A 7,357-nucleotide genomic window follows, 5' to 3' on the forward strand; every position below is an offset into this window, starting at 1 on the left:
AAAAAAATTACAAGAGCTTATGAAAAAGTTGAGGAAAAAAGTTATCAACTCAGGCTGAAAGGGAAGAAAAGGTTGAAAGCAGCAAGATACAGCAAAAGTTGAACTTCTGAGGTATAAATCTGAGAAGTTTTCAAAAAGAACCAGGTAATGGAATTAAAAGTCAAAACCTCTTTTAATTTTATTAAGAGCAAATTAATATTTTAAGAAAATCTTCTTTTAACCAATACTTTTTAGTTTTGCAGTATTGTACTTTTAATATAAAAGCTCAATTATTAGAGAGACTATCATAAATAATTTCCCTTTAATTATAGCCAACATAATCATGTACAAAATTCCTTTCATAAACTCCCTTTCATGAACATTATCATGACTTACACAGACCATTTGCAACTTGGACTTTCTGATTTGCCCAATACTGCCTCTTTCTTAACCAGTCATTTTACTTTAGGACAAAAATTTGCCATACAAAATCCTTTCTCATACAAAATTATTCTCCTTTCTTTATAACTTTTTTTTTTTTACCAAAAATTCATCTTCATATTCATAACTTTCTTCACATCTGTCTCTCCTACTTACTGGTTCCTATCTTATTTTATAAATAACCTTTAAATAACCTCTGAATTAGACTTTATTTTTCAATAAAGAACATATTTTATGTCTTTCTTATAATTCCTCTTTTTTTAAAAAAAGACACATCTGGTTGGGCGCGGTGGCTCACACCTGTAATCCCAGCACTTTGGGAAGCCGAGACAGGTGGATCACAAGGTAAGGAATTTGAGACCAGTCTGGCCAACATGGTGAAACCCCATCTTTACTAAAAATACAAAAATTAGCCAGGCATGGTGGTGGACACCTGTAATTCCAGCTACTCAGGGGGCTGAGACCAGAGAATCTCTTGAACCTGGGAGGCAGAGGTTACAGTGAGCCGAGATCGTGCCACTGCACTCCAGCCTGCATGACGGAGCAAGACTCCAGCTTGGGGGAAAAAAAGGCACATCATGTTTGGCACATTTTTTATATACAAAATTATAGGCACTTGACCTTGGTGCCCACTCGGGGCTCTTCCAAGTGTATTTTCCTTTCTTTACTGTTCTAAAGCCTTTAAAAATAAACTTCCACACCTGCTCTGAAAAAAAAAAAAGGATTATATATTAACTAGAATTTTTCTTCTTAGTAACCTTAAATTTTAGCAAAAAATTGGGATGCAAGCAATGCTGAACTGAGTCTGAGTACAGAATCAAGTTATCCTGGAGAAAATCATTGATTTTTTAGACCTTTGAAATAAAATGTTTTAGCAACCGGCCACAGCAGTGGTTAGAACTCGAGGGAAAAAATAATTACAGGAGCTGACATTAAAGTTGAAGGAAAGAGTTATCAACTAGGGCTTTGTACTCAGTTAGCAGGATTTCATAGATGAGAACGACTCCACAATTCTTAGCAATGTTTCCCCATATCATAACCCTTTCTTAATTGGACATCACCCAGATGTCCAATGAGCATTTTAAAGAATTGTCAGATTTTTAAACTAAACAAAAAGTTTACCTTCAAGCATTTATCTCATTTACATTTACTCTATTTTTAGGAGTTTAGATGACTAGGAGAACTGAGATATTAGACAAAACTAGTCATCATTTCAAGTTATTTCCTTGTTAATTGTTTTAATAGCCTGTTCACCTAGGTAAGAACCTTCAGTTAAACACATGGGTACGTGCACAAAGGCCCTATCTTTTTTACCTCGGAACTCTAGCCATGAGACAGCAACACAAACTTACCAGTTTACAAAAGATGGTTGAATCCAAATTATATTTTTGACAAATTGGAACCTATTTACATGGCTAAACTTTGTTTTCCCCAATAGGTAATCCAATGAAGGCTGTGGACCAAAATTGTGGGTAAACCAGTTTCAATGGTAGTTTAATTTTTAAAAACCTCTTTTACTTGCTTTTCCCCTCTTTAGTTTCAAATGAGTTTTCAGTGTTTACATTTTAGCTATTAATAGAACTAGCAGAACTCTATTAGAAAAACAAAATCTGGGGCTGGGTGCACTGGCTTATGACTGTAATCCCAGCAGTTTGGGAGGCTGAGGCAGGAAGATTGCTTGAGCCCAGGAGTTCAAGACCAGCCTGGGCAACATAGCAAGACCTCGTCTCTACAAAAAATAAAAAAAAAAACTATCCAGGCATAGTGGCATGCGCCTGTGGTCCCAGCTACTCAGAAGGCTGAGGTGGGAAGATCCCTTGAACCTAGAAGTTTGAAGCTGCAGTGAGCCATGATCACTCCAGGGCACTCCAGCCTGGGTGACAAAGTGAAACCTTGTTTCTAAAACAAACAAAAAATAAGAAGAAGAAGAAGAAGAAAAAATCTCCAAATAGCTCTGAATTAGTAGTACCTTAAACAGTGATTTTTATTTCAATACCAGTAGCTAAGTAACAGGCGATTCAAAGCAGGTGAAAAAGAGAGCTTTAGAAGACTCTGCATTTAATTCTGTAATTGCAGGTTGCCCATTTGAGCTCTGAATTTTCCATGCTGTAATTTGTCTATAGGTTTAAAAATGTGCACAAGAGCGGGCCATAGTATGTAACGAGCTGAATTCCCAGAAAACCTGGCATGCCACTGAACTTTTCCATAGTTTTCCACTGGAGTTCCTGCCTTAAGTGGGTAAGTTCCCCATTGCACCAACCTTATGAAGACGTTTCTTCCAGTGCCCTTCGCATGTTCCCACAAACCTATGGACCACCTGAGGCTGACCTGAATCCATGCCTCCCTTTAAGTCCAGGGCCCACAAAGACATGCCTTCTGGGGTCCTTGGATGGAGGGAACTGGGAAGGCCCCCTGTAAATGCGGGGCTAACAGATTCCTTGCAAGAACAATGATAATGATGTTCTTGCACTTCACAGAGGGAAAGGGACAGAATGTACAATGTTAACTGGAAAAAAAATCCTCACGATTTATACATTTGAAAAAGGAAAGGATACTTTCTTTCTTGTATAAAGTGGTGTGTCTGACCTCCCATCCCATCATGGCTGGGAACTAAGATTTTAAAGTTTTCTGGGGTCCCCTTGGCCAAGTGGGGGTTCTGTTTAGTCAGTGGGGGACTTAGGACTTTATTTTCAGTTTACAACAGAATTGGGGGTACTCAGCCAGGGAAAGTTATGCAGGGCTTTCCAGAGCTGCTGAGCCCAGGCTGAGTCCCAAAGAAGAGTAAGGACTTTTCTTGTCAGTTGAGAAGGGGAGTGGGTACTAACTGGGAGAAGAGCATAAGGCAAGACTGAGAGGGGATTTTAAGGATGTGTAAATGGGTTTGCACGGCTGATAAAAGTGCCATGGAAACACGGAAGAGGTCAGAGGGATGGGGTAGGGAAGGGGTGCAGGATGTAGGACCTTGCTGTGGATGGGTTCCTAGGGCTGGTGGTGCAGAGACAGTGTCAGGAGGAACAGCAAGGAGGCTGCTGCAGGGCAGCTGAGAGCTAGTGAGGAGGCCTGGGCTGAGGCTGTGGCCGTGGGATGGAGAAGACGACTGAATTTGAGGGATGTTGAAGAGCACAGGAAACTGTCCTGCCCATCTGCGCTTTTTTCTGTTGGTTCTCAAGAGACCCTTCCCAGAATGTGCCATACCTCAGGTAATGCTGTTGCTGTTGGAAAGGTGATAATAATAATAATAAAGACCTGGGTGTATTTTTTTGTTGTTATTTAGAGATAAGGTCTTGCTCGGTTGCCCATGCTGGAGTGCAGTGGTTCAATCACAGCTCACTGCAGCCTTGAACTTCTGGACTCAAGCGATTCTTCCACTTTAGCCTCTAAAGTAGCTGGGACTACAAGCATGCGCCACCATGCCCAGCTAATTAAAAAAAAAATTTTTTTTGTAGAAATGGAGTCTTGCTATGTTGCCCAGGCTGTTCTCCAACTCCTGGGCTCAAGAAATCCTCCCACCTCAGCCTCCCAAAGTGCTGGGATTACAGATGTGAGCCACTGCTCCTGGCCCCTCAGTGTATTCTGAGGCCTGGACTCTAACTGCAGAAAGAAACTAATGCATTTTAGTTAAATGGTTCAGGAGGGTTGGCAGTGAGTTTGGGTCCCATGTAGCAAATACATATTGATTCTTACAAGAGGGCCAGGCGCTGGGGACACAGTGATGACTAACACATAGCCCTAGCCATTGAGGCCCAATGACCCAGTAGGGGAGACAGACAAGGAAACAGGCAGTTCTGATAAGAGATTGGTTTTTAAACAAGTGTTCTAGGCAGCCAGCAGGGGAATTTATTCCCTCTGCCTAAGGAAACTATGGGCAGAGAAAGCAACATCTGAATTTACTGGAAACACGTGGGGAAGACATTCTCCACCCAGCTTAGAAAAAGGACGAAAAAATTGTGCAACCGTGTATTTACCCAACATAAGAAGTCTGGTGGTTAGGGAGAAGGTGGACTCACTCATGCAAGCAATCAGAATGAACCAGCCCCAAGCTATATTTTTATTGTGTTTATGAAACCGTAGACAGCAAAATAATATTTATAAGACATGTTGAAAATACAAAGAATAACAACACAGCAAACACTTGTGAAATTAACGTGGGTGGTGGATGTATGAGCACTTGCTGTCAGGATATTAATATGATCTGTGAATCTTTCTGTGTTCCTATGATGTCATTTCCCTTTCCTTCCCCCTCAGAGCCAACAACTTAAAATTTATTCTTGTCAGTTCTTTGCATTGCGTTACAGTTTAGCCACATATGTGTTCATCCCTGAACAATATATTTAACATACTTATTTGACATTCTTGTTTTTCTGTCCTTGGAAATCTTAGCTGTGTGGGTTTTGTTGCATTCTCTGTCATTTCAGTTGACTCTCACTTATCAGGCCTTGCTTCCCTTTTATTTTGTAATTTTTGACTGTGAGCTCAGGTGCCTTAAAACTTTATCCTGTGGGAATTCTTTGAGACCTCAAAGGTAGATTCCTCCAGAAAGACTTCATTTCTGCCAAGTTTCTAGAGACACAACTCACACAGGACCTCTTTAAACCAGATTTGCAGCTTGAGGCTTTTCAGATCGTGTATGTATTGTGCACTGAAGCTGAAAACTCACTGGAGAGCTAGCTCAAGGTAAGACGAGTAGGGAGTAACACCCTACTTTCCAGATGCTGAGTCTCCTCCACGTGTGCCCTGTGAGGTCCAGCCAGCTAGGACACGCCAGTCCCCAGCCCAGTCCAAGAAAGACTTTCTGGGCCATACGTCAGGGGCCTTGAGCTCCACTTCTTTTATTCTCCACTTCTTTGTTCCAGAAGTCAGATGAGCAGATCCTCAATGGGAATCCTGCCCCTACTCTTTCTTTTCCTTTGTGAGACAGGATCTTGCTCTGTCACCCAGGCTGGAGTGCAGTGGCGCAATCTCAGCTCACTGCAATCTCTGCCTTCCGGGCTCAAGGGATCTTCCCATCTCAGCTTCCTAAGTAGCTGGGATTACAGGTGCACACCACTGCTCCCCTACTTTTATTGCTGTGTGTCCTCAGCAGGTCGCTGAGCCACTCTGAATGCCTTGTTTTCCTCTGTAGCATGGGAAAATGTAGTGAGTGTGGTGGAAGAAGAAATAAGGCGGTATTATGTGCCGACTGAGTAATCTCTCAATAAAAGTTATTTTCTTTGCAGGATGGGGGCAGAATATAAGAGCTCATTTTAATTGATCATTTACTATGTTTCAGGCCTAAGACGCTTCCATGCAACGTCACACCTCTTTTTTTCTATCTTTTTTTTTTTTTGAGACAGAGGCTCGTTCTGTCACCCAGGCTGGGGTATAGTGGTACGATCTTGGCTCGCTGCAACCTCCGCCTCTTGGGTTCAAGCAATTCTCCTGTCTCAGCCTCCTGAACAGCTGGGACTACAGACGCACGCCACCATGCCTGGCTAATTTTTGTATTTTTTTAGTAGAGATGGGGTTTCACCATATTGATCAGGCTGGTCTTGAACTCCTGACTTCAGGTAATCTGCCTGGCTTGACCTCCCAAAGTTCTGGGATGACAGACGTGAGCCACCGTGCCCAGCCACAACCTCATACCTCTTTATAGGTGAAGAAACCAAAGTTGGCAGAGAGAGCAATTGGCTTGAGTCTTGCAGCCAGGACCAGCAAAGCCAGGAATTACACTCTAGTCCTTCTGACACCAAAGCTTGTGCTATTAACTCTCTGTTATCCATACCACCACCTCCCTAAGAAGGAGAAGCAATGCTGGAATTCTCCATTTCCCAGACGCTTCTAGTTTTTGAAGGAAGCCATATGTAGTGTCGTCTCAACAGGTATGGGGAAAAGTCCAGGAATGGAAACCTGGATTTAAACATGCATATCGACTATTGATCTGATCAACATTATAGTATAACTTCACTGGGAGGATGAGTCATAGAAAGGGTTTGTAAAAGGCATGGAGGCAGGTGGAAAAGAAAACCAAGTCCTCATTTTCCATAGTGGTAAGTCTTAAACCTGAAAAATCAAATAGTAACAATTTAGGTAACACACCTAAATTTACACACAAGGAAGAAAGTTCCAAAAGAATCAGCCAAGGGGCTGAGGTGGAGGATCACTTGAGCCCAGGAGTTTGGAAACAGCCTGGGGAACATAATTTGTCTCTCCAAATAGTTTTTTAAAGTTAACCAGGCATGGTGGCATGTGCCTATAGTTCCAGCTACTCGGGAGGCGGAGGTGGGAGGATGCTTGAGCCCAGGAGGTCAAGGCTCAGTGATCTATGATCATGAGCTATCATTGATCTATGATCAATGAACTATGATCACACTACTGCACTCCAGCCTGAGTGATGGAGTGACTCAAAAAATAGTGACTCTTGACTCAAAAAAAAAAAAAAAAAAAAAGTCTGTGATGTGAAGTAACTTAAAAGAAAGAAAGAAAGAAAGAAAGAAACCCTTTCTCCATGCCACCCTCTCCAAAAAAAAAAAAAAAAAACCTCTTCGCCAGGGGTTTCTCTAATGTCATACTTCATGCACTCCTGAGAAGTAAGCAGAGCAGATTTTATCATCCCTACCTTACAGAGGAGAAAACAGAGGCTGAATTGGCATCCCAAGTTCAGTCAGCATAGCACAGGCCCCGCAGGCAGCATAGCACAGGCCCCGCAGGCAGCATAGCACAGGCCCCGCAGGCAGCATAGCACAGGCCCCGCAGGTAGCATAGCACAGGCCCTGCAGGCAGCATAGCACAGGCCCCGCAGGGGCAGGCTGTACTAGAATCCACAGCAAGTACTAGAAGAATTCATGTGAAATGCTTCATAAATGCTTCTAAGGCGCATAACTGTAAAACAGATCCTTGCGGCAGTGTTTATTGGCAGCATTACATGATTACATGAGTGTTAAAAGGGATGCTTGAATTA

Source organism: Macaca nemestrina, chromosome 15 (genome assembly GCF_043159975.1).
Source record: "Macaca nemestrina isolate mMacNem1 chromosome 15, mMacNem.hap1, whole genome shotgun sequence".
Taxonomy (NCBI): Eukaryota; Metazoa; Chordata; class Mammalia; order Primates; family Cercopithecidae; genus Macaca; species Macaca nemestrina.